General features: G+C 41.9%; 2 long non-coding RNA genes and 1 pseudogene across 2 annotated transcripts; 1 reads left to right on the top strand and 2 right to left on the bottom strand.

Annotated features, from left to right (window-relative positions):
• Positions 1–3: 3 nt before the first annotated feature.
• On the bottom strand, positions 4–5,894 carry LOC109198525 (endoribonuclease Dicer-like; annotated as a pseudogene).
• Positions 5,895–6,667: 773 nt separating this feature from the next.
• On the bottom strand, positions 6,668–9,302 carry LOC112845516 (uncharacterized). The gene is made up of 3 exons (XR_003218345.1): positions 8,989–9,302; positions 6,826–6,929; positions 6,668–6,680 (listed from the first exon to the last, which is right to left on the bottom strand). It is a non-coding gene; the product is annotated as an uncharacterized LOC112845516 (long non-coding RNA).
• A 1,703-nt stretch (positions 9,303–11,005) lies between these two features.
• Positions 11,006–17,140, top strand: LOC112845515 (uncharacterized). The gene is made up of 4 exons (XR_003218344.1): positions 11,006–11,043; positions 15,598–15,673; positions 15,816–15,872; positions 16,938–17,140. It is a non-coding gene; the product is annotated as an uncharacterized LOC112845515 (long non-coding RNA).
• Positions 17,141–17,633: the final 493 nt, after the last annotated feature.

Below are 17,633 nucleotides of genomic sequence, written 5' to 3'. Positions count from 1 at the left end.
GATCATCCAGTTCACCTAAGAAGGAAGAGGCAAAAGATGAAGCAATAGAGACAAAAAAACAAGATCAGTCCGCAAGATTGTTATTGTGGTTTTACCTATTTTGTGGAGTTTCTCACAGCATACTAGTGCAACCGCTTTCTCTGCCAGTCTGGCACAATTCATCACTGGACCCTGTAAAATTTCAATCACATCAATAAAGTAGGTGCAAGTCAAAATATCAATCATTCTTTAGAATATAAGTAACAGAAGCACGTCAAAATGTTTACACTGGCAATTTTAAAAAATATAACAGCCTTCCTTACCTTGACAGGAACTCGCAGAGGGAGTTTATAGGCAAGTAGAGTGTAGACTGGAAATATCCATCCCCATCTCTACGGTTTTACATTTTGGTGCTAGGTGAGTGAATGGGTCGCTGGGCAGCCGAGCACAATACCTGAACACCAGGACAGAAAGACCTTTTCAAATATTTATGGCAATATTTTGATACATTAAGAGCTCTGCTGGTTCTTACTGACATCTCAAAGTGCTTTACTGTTTTTGCCACGGGCACTTGTACCCAGGAATCATGAATGAAAGACACACACACACACCCATCTGTTTATTACAAACTTAGTGCTGATGTGGCGGTGGTAGGACTGTGTGTGTGTCTGACACTCTCACTGCTCACAAACACTGGACTCGGAATGCTGTACTGTTTTCAGCTCTACTGACATGTAAAACGATGAATGAGAGAAAAAGAAGCAGCAGTATAATGTATATGTTGGCTCCATGCAAGCAGAAACAATGTAGGCAGCAGTTCACATGGATTTAAAGTGGCACACAGAAAGAGGCTGTTTGGAGCAACTGGCAGTCTCGATCAATAATAAAGTATTTGAGCTGGAAATAAACACATTCTGAAAATCAGAAAGCACACCTGTTAATGTGTCCGATGGCCGTGTTGATGGTGACTCGAGGACCTCCATCCTCAGACCGCAGAACATACGGTGGTAGGATGTTGTCATCATCCATCACCTGTTCCACTTCAAACTCACTCACCTCCACTGACTTGGAGCACTTATTCCTTAATATCTGTTTGAGAGAAAATGAGGTCATCTTTGTTCCTTTCCCAACAAATCCCAGGTCTAACACACTTACAATCCATTAACAGACTAAGCATCTCAGTCTTGTCAGATAAAGAGAAACATTACTTTTTCTATGGCCTTGTAGGTACTGAGATCTTCTTCAAAGGCTTTGGTCCCCCAGTGTCAGCCAGCATGATGTAGTTGGAGACGGGTGCCCTAGCTCTGCCTTTGGACTGGACGTAGGACCTGTACTCCGTAGGCAAGTCAAACCGCACCACCAAGTTACATTTTGGAATATCTACGCCTTCCTCAACGATGCTGGTGGCAATCAGAAGGTTAGTTTCATGAGCCCGGAATTTGCGAAGAACCTGTCAGAGAAGAAAAAAGGGTCCTGAGTTCAGGGTTCAGGAAGTGATGACAACAAAACAACCAAGCATTTAACACAGTATCCACATATCTCTCTACTGTTCATTTTCAAAATCCAAGTTTTCTTTTATATTCAGCATGATTTCTTTCTGTAGTTATCTTATCAGATTCAGTGGCAGAACCCGGAGACCAGGAGCACAACGTGCAGAATCTGGCCATTTCCGAAAAGCACCTGATCGAGAATAGTCTGGAAAGAGAAAGTGTTGTTGCCATGGTGCTCACTGTGCACAAACCACAAGTGCTAGCTCACAGGATTAGAGAAAACAATTAAATAACTCCAAATAAATTTTTAGGACCTGTTCCAAGGTCAGAATAACTCTTTATGAAAAGTGTAACTATTTCTAGAGTGCCACACCACTGAGAAGCTCAGTTACCTCCTCTTGCTTCCTGAACTCCACCTCCATTTGCTTGTTGCGTGCCTGGTTCTTGCCAATACTGTGGCCTGTGATGAAGTTGCTGCTTATATAAGCAAGCTCTGGGTCCTGCTTCCCTGCCTCCTTGATAAGACTGGAGAACAGAAGGAGTGTCAGTGATAACTCACCAAGGACAAAAACATGCAGTCAGTCAAACAAGAGGCGCCATCTTCCAAACTTTTATGATTTATCACCACCTCCTGTTGCACTGACGATTTAGAGGGTGTGTTCATGCTCACCACGCGCCCCTATCGCTCAGCCACCAAAGTAAGAACAGAAAGTGTATTTTGGTACCTTAAGATACTCACTGGCTCTAAACACCCATTTTTTTTTAATCCCAAAGCTTCGACAGTTAAGCTAGCCACTGTGTCTTATTTTGCCTCACTGTTGCACTCAGCTGCTTTAAAAACACACCTAAAAAAAAAAATTGTAAAAACCCAGACGAATTTTGTATGATGACTTATGTCCACTAATTACAGACTATGACAGGCAGATTAACCCCGAGTCAGTGCTCTCTCCTGCTGGTATTACTCCAGTTTCCTTTTGATGTCTGCAGCACTGACTGACAGACACATAAAATAACACCATTCTCTCCACTGCAGCTATTATTCAAGTCCTTACCGATTGAGGACAACAGCTGTATAACGCCTCTCCACAAAGATGATTCCACACAGGATATTGGTGAATGGAGAGGGAAAGTTAGCTTCAGGCCTCTCTTTGGCTTCCACCTCTTCATCCTCATCTTCATCCTCAGAGTCGCTCCAGGACACGTAGTTGTCCTGGTTGCGGTTGTTGTACCACTCCACACTTTCAAACTGCTGCCGCTCAAACGGCTTGTATTCGTGCAGGATCTCAAGCAGCCGTAGGACCTTTGGCGTGACAAACTTGAGGTCCAGGCAGGCGGGGGAGAAGTGCTCCTCACAGAGAGCGTGCACTTTGCGCAGAATAGTGTCCGTGAAGAGTAGAAACTTGCGGCTGAGCTCCTCCTGCTCATGTTTGATGTACTTCTGAAGCTCGCGCACCATTATGCCTGCTGCCTTATCTGCACACCAGGGCCCCAGCACCTGCAGTACGGCCCGGCAGTCATTGAGGACCTGGACGGGAAGGGCACAGTGTGAACAACAAGTTCAAAGAGTAGGCTGTTCTGCAGCTCACCTTTCTACTTGTAATTTTAAAACCTTTTCTGGGGACATTTTTCCAGCATCGTGGCTGGAAAGCCACCAGTAAAAATCCCCTTAACACGCATGGCAAATTACAAAATCCTTTCACGTATACCACATTCATGGTGAAATCACAGATGTACATCTCCTCACATTCATTATGACTTTTTTAGCAACCTCCCCCCAGGAGTTTGCTGACATTTATAAATCCTTATATTGATACTATCATTATTATTATTCCTTATCCAGAGATGATGACCATTATTCTCTCACTGATGAATTCAACAATACTGGCAGCAGCCAGTGGTACCCTTAGCCTTCTTGTATGGTATCAGTTTCGGCTTGGTGATAACAATACTGCAACATTTTACGGCTGAGGGGTAAAAAGTGTGGCAAAGAAACATGGTGCTGGTCTTTTCTGCTGTTAGTGAGAGGCACAGAAACCACCTCCACAGTAAGATGAAGTAATTAACCGTAGGACACAAAAACTCAGATGAAGAAAAAATACATTTTAAAAGGCAGAAAACCTTTGGAACTCTGACCTGTTTGGAGATGAATGTGGGATCACGGTCCTCCTTGACCACAGATATGTTGCAGTCATTCAGGAAGTGAAGAGCTTCATTGAGTTCAGCCTGCAAACGGGAGGAGAGGCCACTCTTGTCCACATAGGAACCGCAGTCCAACACCACTTCTCTTGGCTGAGAGGCGTATCTAAAACATGACACTGTATGTGAGCATTTCACTGCCACCATTACTGGTTTTCATTACTGGCATGCAGACTGGAATCGAACCACGAACCTTCAGGTTAGTAGGCGACCTGCTCTACCACCTGAGCTACAGCCATCCCACAAGGCTACAGGGGTAGTAGGGTAGGGGTAGAAACGCTGAATGGTCATCAGTTTGTTACCTGTTGAAGTCCAGCAGCAGCTGGCTTAGCCGCAATAAAATAAAAGTAATGTCTATATTGAGGCTATAGACCACTCCACTATTTTCCTCCTCTGACATGTGAACTGAAATCAGCTGATTGTAGCGAGAGCGCAAGAACCGAGAAGCACTAACAATTCCAAGGAACTGGACTACGGGGAACCAGTTCTTGTAGAGAATCCGATTCCCATCCCTAATTATAACCCTAAGCCTAGTTTTTTGTTTAAAACAAACAAACAAACAAACAAAAACAAAAAAAACCAGACACACAGCAGTATAAACCTGCTAGTGGCCAGTTAAAGCAAATTTTTGCTGAACCTCATGCCCACCACAGCGCATGCTATGTGAAAGGGCCTCAAGTCGAGGAAAGTGTCAAATGCACGCAGTTATAACACTTACCTGTCCAGGACCACAAGATCGGTGGCAGTTTCAGCATTGCTCTTAAGGATTCTTTCCAGATTCTGAATCTTCTGCTCCAGTTCTGATGGGTCACACTTTCCATTCGAATGGAAGCTGTGAGACCGAGATACGAGGAGTGCAGGAGCAGCCCTCAAACAGCTGTACACACAGAGGACAGCCAGCTCATTCACAATGATTCTGCATGATTCTCTGCCACTATTACAATAAACGTAATCCCATTTCCTCAAAGACTACAATCTCACCTTCATTATCTGACAGTAAGGGTGGTCTGTGATGGCCAGGTGGCAGTCATCAAACACCACCAAGTTGATTTTCGACAATGGTAAGATTTTATTCTTCAGAACATGAAGGAATATGTGGCAAGTCATGACCAGCACCTTACAGAAAGTTGACAAGGACAACAGAAGAGATTACTACCAACAGTGAGTACATATCTATCTATCTATCAGGTAATGTAAATTGTCCACAGCCAAATCTGAAGTGTCACCAAAAAACAAAAAAACGTCTGCAATTACCCTCGCACTCACGATCTAATGACAAAATTATCACTCTGTCCAAGCAGACCCCAGTGAAATCACACATGGGGAAAGTACACTGGGGATTTAGAGTCCGCCTGCAGTATGAAGGGAAACAGAGTGCTGGGCTTACCATGCCAGTTAAGTCAGTGTTTAAAGGTATGAAAAAGAAATCCAACTACAGATATTATTTTTATCATGACACAGAGTAATTGTGCTTCAAACATTGGCATCAGACAATATTCGCTTAACTGGATGCTGTTGGCTTATTATGTGAATGTGATGACATTCAGGAACAATAATGACCAAAGTTTAAGTTCCATCTGTGTTTAGATGGGACCCAGTTTTATATTGTGTACATTCAAAGGGAGTACACTGAAAGGAGCTAACACAATTAGTTTGTATAAATATGTTACAAGGGTGAAAAAACAAAAAGATCAACAATCAGACATATTATATCTAACCAGTATCGCCCTTCATACAGTTTGTTTTACTCTCCAAGTCTGTGTGTAAAGGAAGACAAACTTGTAAGAGCATCCCAGCATGCAACTAGCATCAGCTTAAGCACACCTGATTTTCTATTATCTCTCGACTCCACCGTTGGTCAGTCCACGCTAAGGTCTCCTCCAGATCTGTATACTCTCCCACACTGAGGTCAGAGTGAGTCCTGACTGCAGCTGCTTGCTGAACTACAGAAGAAGCTGTGGACACAGAGCAGAGATACAGAACGGCGCACAGACAAAAATCAAGCACAATGTCACACCAGCTGAATACATTTCTGGCACAGGTACCTGTGTTCACTAGAAAAACAGTCCTCTTCGCGTTTTCTTGGTAAGGTCCACGTATTTGGTGGGAGAGCTCTTTTGTTAGAAGTACTGCAATGAAGGTCTTCCCTGAGCCAGTATTCAAGCAGACGATGGTATTGCGTTCAAGAGCTGCTTCAAGAAGTTCAACCTGTGGAGGCAGTTTCACATTTCACATTCACAGTACTGGATTACTTACAGATAAAAAAAAAAATAGTCTATATGGCAAAATCTGGCACATTCAAATGAAACCTCCAAGTCTTCACTTTCCTTGTTAATTACAAAACAAAGGTGTTAGTTTTATTGCTTTTCATTGACAGGTTTGTGCAGTTAAGTGGCTGCCTGCTAACTATCCTAGTCCTGTGGCTATACCTCTGCTAAGGTCATTGAATGCCTGCTTAGCCGCTTATGCTTCTTGTTCAGTTTTTTTGTACTGGTAGAAAGACGTATCATACTTGGAGCACATTTGCATAAGTTTGTGCTTTGTACAACATCAGTGATGTCTGCCAGCATATCTTCAGAACAGCTGAGCTTTGCTCCTGACAGCAAATGTGGTCGTTTGCCTTCCATGCTCATCCTGTGCTAAGGACATTGCTCAGAAAACAACAGAATAATGACCAAAGATAGAGTTGACTGTACTAGAGCCATTATTATTTTATTATTTAGTCTTATCAGTTAAAACAAAGATAATAATAAGACACACAGAAAATCAGCAGTAATAAATGACCACTCAAATGCTCATGAATTGTAGCCTTCTTGCCTGATATTTCTAGGTGTATAAATGTTATCATGAATAGCCTCCTGCTGCCATGGAAGACCAAAGAAAGGCCCATGGGTGAGGTGGCAGGGGTAACAAGCTGTAGGCCAGCCATGCTTCAAACTGGTGGAGGTGAGGGGGCTAGGCTCCTCCAGTCGTCCACTTTATCTCATTTCATCATCCTCTTCTTTCAACAGTTCACTGGCAATGGACATGAAAATATTTGTTAGGGTGCTGCAAATGACAGACATAACATTAGGGTGTTTTCAGGTATAAAGCAGTTAAATTTAAGACTTCAGAATGGCTAACAATATGTTGGAAAATGCAAACATAAATAAATACTTACTGATAAAAGAGACACGTGGGCTAGGCAGACAAATGTTAATCTGGGCTTCATCATAAATATATCTTCAGCTCCTAATGCTTCCCCACATTTGGCTCAAAACAGACCTGAGAAATTAAAACATTGTTATCACCATGTATTTCAAACATAGCTCAGTCATTAAGATTCACATAATCTATAAATGAGAATCATTTATTCTGATCCATCGATCAACTACTTTTCAACACATCTTAAACATGAAATCGTCACCAGACCACCTGACGCTTGCCTGAAGGCTGTTCAGCCCTGGCAGCTATAACCATTCCCAGCAGTCTGCTTGGTGCAGCAAGCATTTCTTGCTGTAAATGAAGCAGTTCACATTTGCTTGCAATTTAAAAGATTACAACCTGATATAACAGGTCTGAGGTGAGGTCTTTCACATACACAAATCTAGTAAGTGTTTCAAATTAAAGCAGACCACACTGGTAACTCAAATGCTGGAAGCCTCAACATTTCATATACAAGATGTCAAATGCAGGTAAAAAAAAAAAAAAAAAGAAAAGAAAGAAAGAAAGAAAGAAAGAAAGAAGGAAGCAGCTCAAATTCGGTAGCATTTATAAACCAACTGTGGACCTCTGTGTGGCTTATCATGGGACAAAGTCCACCTCAAAGATGGCCACACAGATGCAAACACACAGGCGCATAGTGCTAACTGTTTGGATCACAAAATTGAGAAAGTTAACGTGTTAACCTGCACAAAAATGAAAAATTAATAATAAAAATGTAAAAAAAAAATATATCAGTGGGTGTGGCCCACTCACAACCACTTCTGAACAAGGCAATTGCACAGGTTGCCTGATAAGAGGCAATTTTTCTAAATTAGACTGACAGCAGTCATTCGCAGAGAGAGATTGTTAAAGCAAATAATTGCTGTCTAAGTTACCAAAGGAAACAGACTGCCAACATGTTGCCATCAGTCTGAGTCTTTGTCACACATGCATGATTAACAGATTTCGCAGACTGACTGTATCTTATGGGAAGTTTTAGTAGCACTTTGGTGTGCGTGACAATCTCTTTTTGCAGCCAAAAAATAGAATATATATTAAAAATATAATTTCCTGTTGAAAAGGTGGTGGTAAATCGCAAAACATCTTTTTCTTCTGATTATCCACTTCAGGGTTGCGGTGGGCTGGTGCCCATCCCAGCTGCCTTAGGGCAAGAGGTGGCTGAACATGTCGCCAATCACAGCTATGGGCAATTTAAAATCACCAGTTAACCCAACCCCACTAACTGCAAGTCTTTGGACGGTGGGAGGAGAGCCCACGCAGACTCTACACAGTAAGGCCAGATGGTGAATTTGAACCAGGACTCTCTTGTTATGAGCAACAGTGCTAACCGCCATGCTGTCCCAGTTTTATCAATATTTGATCAAATTAAAGTCCACCTCCCAGGTTCTATATTACGTTAAATCCAAGGCCGAACTCTGGCATTTCTCCAGTTGTCAGCAAGTGGCAAAGAGCACAATGTGTGTTGGCTGGCTAGTTAGCAGCTAAATGTCACATTTCCACCGAACACCTTCAGACAACCAGTCGAGCTGATGCACACGGACTCGACATTAAATTAGAGTAAACATTTGAATACTGGTGGTTTAAAAAATGTACTAGAAGAAAGCGAGAACTTTAAGGTCCCTGGCCTGAAAACTGCTATCAGAGTACAGCGATAGCTACTGCTAAGTGTGCCATATTACAAAAAACAACTTATTTACGTAATGCTGTCTTACACTATGATGTAAAGAATCAGACGTCTCTAAGAATCCGTTAGCATTGTACAAACCGTTGCCGATTGAGCAGAGACTTGTAAAATTGCAATGAAAACCTTTTCACAGCGGCCAAAACAGTAAGTGAACGTAGCATGCCTAGCACACGACAAATGAAAGACTGGGCCTGTGTGCTGCTGCGGTAACTGGCCTGGCTGTGTGTTTTTCCTGGCATTGACTCTGAGCTACAGGCGAATCTGACCCATGTCTTCACTTGAAATTTACAGCGTTAAATGTAGTGCAACATCTGTACGGTTACTGCGGCCACCATGCACCATCATCATGTCAGCCAGCTAGCTAACAGCTAGCGAGGCCAAACACCACAGCAGTATTTCACAAAGAAGAATCAAGCAACTCGACTATAAACTCACCACTGGATGCTTTTCTGATGATCACCTCGATTAGCTTAAACTCATTCGCTGAATATTTTAAGTGCCATTTACTCTCGTCCCGATTTAGTAGCTACTCGTCCACGGGGGACCACTTCCTTTTACCTGGGCCTCTGCTACGACAAAACATTCACGTAAGCTACGCAACCGCTAGTCAAAGAGTGGCGCACCAGTCTACTAACGCGAACCAGAATAGCAGTCCCCGTACCGAGCACGAAGTGTGGAGGTCCCCCCCGATCATCTCAGACAGGAAACCACTAACGGACTTAACTAGACCAAAGCAATACTGAACACCTGTGACACTGAACCTGACGCTGTCCAGTTTACAGATTATACATATTTCATTTTGCTGTTGGATTAATCGTTACTACTATTTAGACTATAAATAAATAAGTCTGTGCGAAATGTAAGTGAAAACAGGATGCAATGACAGCATTCAGGCAAGCAGAAGCCCAGCTACTGGTTTCTTTTAACAAAACCCTGACAGCAAACTCATGTCACCAAATGCTGTGTTCCTGATTCTTACTTGATATTGCATCAAACTGTTGCTTTCACATCTTAACAAATGTTTTCAGTGGGTGAAAGGTACCAAACCTTCTCTACTGCTGAGCCATACCAATGGATATTAAATAAAAGTAACATAAAAAAAAATCTATCATTCAGGATTTGCTGTTTGTTTGTTTTTTGTTTTGTTTTTTTGTGGAAAAAAAAATGATAGTAATATCAAAACTAAGAAAAGCAATGGGAAGAGACATATAGAATATGTAGGATTCCACTCTGATTCACCCTTTGTCTATCAATATGTGTGTGTGTTCATTTGGCCCCTTGTACTTCTGTATGTTCTCATCCTCCTCCTTTGTGATGTTGTTATCTGCTAGGCTTACCATATCTTTGGTCTCCTGCTCCTTGTCCAGTTTTTAACCATCTTCGGTAGTGTCTCCTATTGGAACTTGGGAACAGGACCATGTTGCAGACTGTACAACGGTGCCCCGGAGACTATCCAACACACAGTAGAAGGGTGTGAGATGCAAGCTGAGACATTGAGATACATTGAGAGGTACAACCAAGTGGCTGGGATAATGTAGTTGAGCATTTGTGCCAAGCTCCAATGGAAGACAGCTACAAAGATAGTTGAGGGGCTAAGGTCCTGTGGGACATCAAGTTCCAGGAAGACAAGTAGCTGCTGGCCAACCAACCACATTGTGATGGTTGACAAGAAGACTGCAGATATGATAGATGTGGCAATCCCAGTGGAGAGCAACATCAAAAAGAAGGAGCACAAAAGAGTACCAGGGACTGAAGAAACAACTGGGGCAGATGTAGCAAGTAAAAAAAAAAAGCGGTCCCATTGGTCATGAGAGCATTAGGAGACAAAGTCTCCTAATGCATAACTGAAACAGACATTTGATCAGTTTCCAGACACAACATCTCTAGTCTTCTAAAAAAAAATCATTATCATATACTACACACTGAGAGGTTTTACTTGATATCATTCTCTTATTTTTTCACCGAGGTGACATTTTGGAGGTATTTTTTTTAATCTTCATGTTCTCCCTGTGCTTCTTTGGAATACATTGTAGAGGAGAACAGGTGTTTCCTACCACATACTAAAGACATTCTAGGTCAAATATGCTAGATTAATTGGTGATTCTAAATTGGCTATTGGTGTGAGGTAGACAAAGTAATTCAAGTACATAGAATAAAGTAAATGAATTTATTTTTAAATGTGACTTGTAGTTTAAAGAGCTTCATAACACTTCAGGTGAGCACAGCTGGTGCCCAGCAGTTGTCTGCAAGTCTAGTCACTGAGTGTCTGTCGTCCAGATTCTGTGGACTCCATGTTTATGTTTAAATTTATTAATATTCTGTGGTTTTGTTTATTTTGGGTTGTCTCCCCAGTCCGTGTTAAGTGTGCATGTGTAGAGTTCAGTCGGTGTGTTTCCTGTTTTATTTTGAAGGTCTGTGTTTCTAGTTTCACTTCCCCTTGTCTCGTTGTGTCCGTGTCTCCCTCCTGTCTCCCATCCCATGATTACCCCTGTGAGTATTTAAGCCCTGTGTGTTCTCCTGCCTGTTGCTGGTTCGTCTGTGTATCTCCTTCTGTCATCCTGTGTGGTTTCCCCGTATCTTTCTGCATCTCCCTGCATCTCTGTTTTGTGGTTTCAGGTTTGTTTTTGCTTAGCTTTTCCCAGTTTAGGTAATTCTTAGGTTTTGGTTTATGCCCACCACTTTCCTGTTTGTTTCTCCTTTCATATTAATAAAGCTCGCTCACTATAGAAGCTGCCTGCATCTTGGGTCCTTTAATATTTACACACGGCTTGCCCCGCAAACCGTAACACTGAGCCTACTATAACAGTTTCTCAGACTGAGTTATAGACTTTTAGAGAATGTTTCCATGCTGTGGCTAGGTCTTGTGTGGCTGAAACTGATTATGAACTTTTAAGTAGTTTCCCTGGACAATGATATTAAGACCGTTTTTCTGCCCCCTTCCAAGACTGAAACTCTGTCCGAGTCATGCTTTGAGACTGAAAGAACTGTGTTTAGCTCTCCTGAAAGAGCAACTAAGGAAAACATGGACAGTGTCTCACACTCAAAATGAAAGATTTCTGGCATCACTCCCCTGTCAGTGCCTCAAAGAAATATGTTTCTGGTCGCTACTCCTGTTCCCAGGGCAGCTGAGGCAGCGCTGGTCCTCACACCCGTGTCTGATTTCTGGGTGGAAACAGCGGGCGTCCAGCCAGTACTTGTGCCAGTCCCAGCTCCCAGGGTCAGGGTAGCTTCAACCCATCCTTCTTCTGTACCCGTTCCTACTCCTTAGGCTCCTGCACCCACGCCGGTTCCTAGGGTGAGGCCAGCAAGGGCACAGCTGAGCTCTGCACCCGTACCAATCTTTTGGGTGGGGGTGGCTAGTGTTCGGCAGGTGCCTGCACCCATTCATGTCTCAGCTGGGAGGCTCAGCCAAACCTGTCCAACATCTTGCTACGCCAGCTGGAGGCTCGGATGAGCCTGTTGAACATCCTGCTACACCAACTGGAGGCTCGGATGAGCCTGTCCAGCATCCCTTCTCAGCAGCTGGGGGCTCAGGAGAGGCTGTCCAGCACTTCCTCTTGTCCGCTGGCAGCTCTGGAGAGCCCGTCCAGCCACCGCCTGCAGCTCCACCACCTGCGGCTTCCACCATCTACCACCATCTACCACCATCTGGCTGGACCACCATCTGGTCCAGCTCCATCTCCCACACGCGTTGTCACGTCGTCTGGTCCTGCCTCATCTGGTCCTGTCACTGCAATGCCAGACCCAGCGCCTGCCATGTCTGCCTAGTCTGCCAAGCCGCCGGAAAGTCTTCAGCCACGCCTGCTCTGCCCCCACTGGCCCAGCGGTCGGCCCCAGGTGGCCCCAGGTGGCCTTCTGACCCATTTTGCCTGTTTGTATAGTTTAGGCTTCATTTAGTTCTGTTGATAGTGAGTTCTGTTTCCCTAATTAGTTTTCGTCTGTCTAGCTTCGTCCCAGGTCTGTGTCTTCCCCACTATGTTGGCTATGGTGTCATGGTGTCTTCAGTGTGCAAGTCTGTCAAGTCCCCTGTGTTTTAGCCTCCCTCACCCTTTGTGTGTTTCAGGGATGTCTTTGTCTCCCGTGATCTCCCCTGATTGTCATGTGTAATCCCCTTGTCCATTTGGTTCCCCCTTGTGTCTCTTTCCTCTGTGTCCATCTCTGTTTTTGTGTTTATGTGCATGTCTCCCTTTTCTGTTCCCATGTCCCCCCTTGCTTGTATTCATTCCATGTCTCCTCTGTCTGTCCATGTTCCCTTGCTTCCTCTCTCATCCTCTCCTTAACTATCACCATGTCAAGTCCGTGTGTCTAAGTCTGCGTGCTTCCTTTTTTATTGTGACACTCTCATGTTCAAGGTTCAATGTATTAAGTTATGCTTCCCCTGGTGTCATGTTCATTTGTATTAGCTGTTTCCTCGGCTTCTCCTACAGCTTCTGTCTGTATATAGTCTGTGAGTTTTCATTCATTCTTCGTCAGGTCGTCTGTTGTGTTTCGCGCCATGTTTCCAGGTTTCATGTCTCAGGTATTCATGTTACTCATGTCCAGTTTGGGGAATCAGCCTTCAGTAAACGGCTCACCTTTTGTTAAATTACAGGGTTTTTTTCCAAGTGTCTGCGTTTGGGTCCACTTTTCAAACTCCACTCAGTCTGCTTCTGCTGACTGTGATAGTGTGTTAAAAGTGTTATAAAAACTACATTTTCATTTCCAGCTCACTAGAGGTCATATTTGTGTACAGTTGATGAAAGGATATACAACATTCAGTTGTCTTGTTGCTGTGATTTGGTCGCCACCTACTCCTCCATTATATGTACATAATCTGTTGTACCCTCTACCATTTTTTGGACTATGTTACATAACATCCTCCAGATGGCGGCAAGGTCTGTTCTGTTAAAGAGTCTACCTGTTGCCAATTATTTTTTTATTTTTTTATTATTTTTTTATTTTTTATTTTTTTTGATTGACTGCTTATTCTTGAAAGTAATTTGTTAATACAAACCATCTTGCAGTGTTATCACACCAGCCATACTGAACTAAAATGGGTTATAGTAACGATTCAAATGCAGCTACAGAACGTATGTGATCTGAACACTTCATGTTAAAATGTGTTCACAGACTGAGATTCACTTATTTGTTGTGTGAAACAATATTTGGAATGGCTCAGCATTCAAAGTCTCAGCCTTGACACATTTTCCACTGAAACATATAAATCAGTCTCAGTAGGTCGACCCAGAACCAGATCCAAAAGATCATTTAAATGTGTGTTATTTAAAATGTCTCATCCTTCTCATTTTTCCAAAGCTTTACTGAAATATACTTTTTTCACTATTAATGATAAAACATTACACATCCATTAAAGACTTGGAAAGTTGCTGGCATGAGGCGGACATGCGAACCGCCAGAGGAAAGGAAGACCAAGAGTCACCTCTGCTGCTGAGGAAATATTAATCACTAGCCTCAGAAATTGCAGGTTAACAGCACCTCAGATTAGAGCCCAGATAAATGGCACACAGAGTTCCACAGTAGCGACATACCATTACATCAACTGTTCAGAAGACACTGTGCAAATCAGACGTTTATGGTCAAGTAGCTGCTAAGAAACCACGACTAAGGAAAATAAACAAGCAGAAGAGATTTGTTTGGGCCAAGAAACAAAAGGGAATGGACAATGAGATGCTTTGGTTTAGATGAGTCCAAATTTGAGATCTTTGGTTCCACCTGCTGTGTCTTTGTGCGATGTAGAAAAGGTGAATGGATGGTCTCTACATGCATGGTTCCCACCATGAAGCATGTAGGAGGAGGTGTAATGGTGTGAGGGGGCTTTGGGGATTCATTCCAAACTGAACCAACATGGCTACCACAGCATCCTGCAGCAACATGCCATCCCATCCAGTTGGCATTTAGTTAAACCATCATTTATTTTTTTAACAGGACAATGACCCCAAACACATCTCGAGGCTGTGTAAAGGCTAATTTACCAAGAAGGAGAGTGATGGAGTGCTGTGCCAGATGTCCTGGCCTCCACAGTCATCTGACCTAAACCCAATCAAGATATTTTGGGATGACATAGACCGCTCAGTGAAGGCAAAAGGGCCAACAAGTGCTGAGCATCTCTGGGAACTCCTTCAAGACTTTTGGAAAACCATTTCACATGACGACCTCATGAAGCTCATCGAGAGAATGGCAACAGTGCGCAAAGCAGTAATCAAAGCAAAGGGGTGGCTATTTTGAAGAATCTAAAATATAAAACTTTTTTGAGTAATTTCACACTTTTTTGTTTACAACATAATTCCACATGTGTTCTGTTGGGTCTGTGTTTCCACAAGCCCCGCTGGTTTACAGACTTATTCATTGTGAAGAAAACAAGACAGTCAGCGATCGAGCGATTTACTTGCAAGGGAGGCCTCGTCGGTATCTCAGAAACGCACTTCGAATCTCATTACAAATGACTCCAACGACGGCCTCCACTTGCTGCCTTTTATTGGGAAAACAGTTCACACAATACACATCACAGCAAAACAACGCCCACCATAAAACCCTCCAAATGGTTCTAAGACAAGGCACTGTATGTATATGTGTGTGTGTGTGTGTGTGTGTGTGTGTTATGTGAGAATGTGTGTGTGCTCCTGCTGACCAAAAGGATCATAAAAGCAGGAAGCAACATCACAAGAAACAGATCTTCCAGATAGGATGTATTTGCAATAAAAGCCTCTCCAGCCAGTCAGAGACAAAGGAATTCCTTTCATCACAGAGTTAAAACAATGTAGAGATGGTAAGCATAAAAATGACAACATTTAACAATTCACTTTAACATGTTCCTTCATAGTTTTGATGTGTTCAGTGAGAATCTACAATGTAAATAGTCACGAAAATAAAGAAAACCATTAAATGAGAAGGTGTGTCCACACTTTTGACTGGTAGTGTATATAGCCTCAAGAAATTATTTATTGTACTTTTCTCTCTCTGGTGAATTTTGAATTCTGGCACTTTTCACAGAGTAATATATGCGTTTATGTAACTGATGTGCTTCCACTTGATTATATTTGTCAGGACACTGCTCGCTCCCTCACACTCCCTCACTTGGTGTCCTTGTTTTTGTGCCGCTGATATTTGCTGTTCTTGGGAGGTAATTACTGAAATTACAAGCTAACTGCATTCTTGTAATATATATATTAGTGCAATATTAGTAGACCACCCCAAAAATTCCATGAGCATGGGTGTGGAATAAATCTAACCAATTGAGTTAATTGACTATTTTATTTCCTCAGAAATAAGAAGTGGCGGAGCAATACTCCATTGCCTTCTGGCTGCACTACACCTCTGTGGTAAGGTGACAAATTTTTTTTCCACCTGTTTTACCTCACCAGGGTTCCTGGAAAAGTTCTTACATTTAATTCTAAGAGTGCATCAACTGGCCATCACACAGCCACATATTCAGGCCCACTGATGACACAATTGCAACCAGTTTAATCTAAAACAAATGCATAAATTAAAAGATAAATTTAACGCTTTCATGCATGAATTATGACAACCTCAATTTTTTTCTTAAGTATTTTTATTTATCTTTAGACATGAAAAAAAGATTTTTGAACTTAATTTTTTTTAAACATGTACTTTTCAAAGAGTTTTTTACATGTCCACTTAGGTAGATAACATACGCTTTGACTTATGAATTTGACAAACGAATAAATAATATACGCTGTGTGTTGTGTTTATGTGCAACTATGACACAAACACAAGAAAACAGTTTTTGAATAGCTGTCCACTTTAGTGACCACTATGCGTGAAAGGGTTAATTTCATGGTTTCCATTTCACTAACTTTAACTGATTCACATACAACAACAAGAACACCCTGAGAGCTGAAAACAAAACACACAGCACATGAGACAAAGGGTTTTAATGTCATTTCATTTCAATGTCATGTCATTTATTGCACTGGATTGGTGCTGTTTAAACATTTAGGATGTTCAGTGGTTTGGCATTGGGTCACATGGACACAGTCTGTTTGTATCTTTGTAAAAACTTAAAAATGTTTCTCTCTGTGTCAGCCTGCAAATTTCTGCCACAGTATTTTGACTTTGTGCCCAATATCTGTAAACTTGGAATAACCCTGCAATTACTTATCTGTGAAAAACAGTTTAGTTCATTAATAGTTTGGCATACCTCCCAAAGAAATTGTTTGCAAGTCAAATATTTTACTTATTTAAACTTAATACATATACCGGTAAATACAAATATTAGAAGAGGAAAAGCCTTGTTTTCACAATTAGGTGCTCCTTGACCTACCACAGATAGGATGATCATTCAGTACTTGGACTGTTTCTCTTCTATTGATACTGCGAGTTAAGGTTAATAATGTCTTTCTCGGAATCATCATTGTGTATTTTAGACCCCATTCATGGAAGACTGCTCAAAGAAGTCTGAAGTGTGAAGCAACTCAGTACCCTCCATTGAGGAGTAGCAATTCCACTGTTCCAGTTAACTGCATGGCGAGCCAACCCAAGAATGGATAAGAATGCTGAGGTTTTATTGAAGCTCGAGCTTTGTTTCCATCGCGTGGTGAAACAGATACCTGCAGAAGGCCCCAACAATGCATCAGTTATCAGCAGTGTTGGGCAAGTTACTTTGAAAAAGTAATTCAATTATAGTTACTAGTTACTTCTTCAAAAAAGTAACTGAGTTAGTAACTGAGTTACAATATTCTAAAAGTAATTAATTACTTGGAAAAGTAACTATTGCGTTACTTTAAAAAAAAACAAAGAACGTTTAACCCCCTGGGGTCCAGGGTATAATTGGCCATTTTTTTACTACTCTTGATTTTCCCTCCACATTTTACCTTTAAAAACTATTCACTTTGCCTTGTTTGGTATCATTCTTTTTAGCACAACCTCGCGTGCCTGAATTTACAGTTATGTTCTCATTTTGTCATACTGTATAACCAGAATTGATCTAAAAATCAGACAAAAACCATAAAATCAGAGTAGAAAAAGTTATATTTTTACTGTAACAACCACAAACATCTTTAATGAATCATATTTCATAACTTTAAATGCAAATATTAATTGTCAATTTTAAAATCCTATGC

This window comes from Oreochromis niloticus, unplaced genomic scaffold (assembly GCF_001858045.2).
Source record: "Oreochromis niloticus isolate F11D_XX unplaced genomic scaffold, O_niloticus_UMD_NMBU tig00007709_pilon, whole genome shotgun sequence".
Taxonomy (NCBI): Eukaryota; Metazoa; Chordata; class Actinopteri; order Cichliformes; family Cichlidae; genus Oreochromis; species Oreochromis niloticus.
The sequence above is the reverse complement of the archived record's forward strand: the minus strand, read 5'-3'. Positions and strand labels throughout refer to the sequence as shown.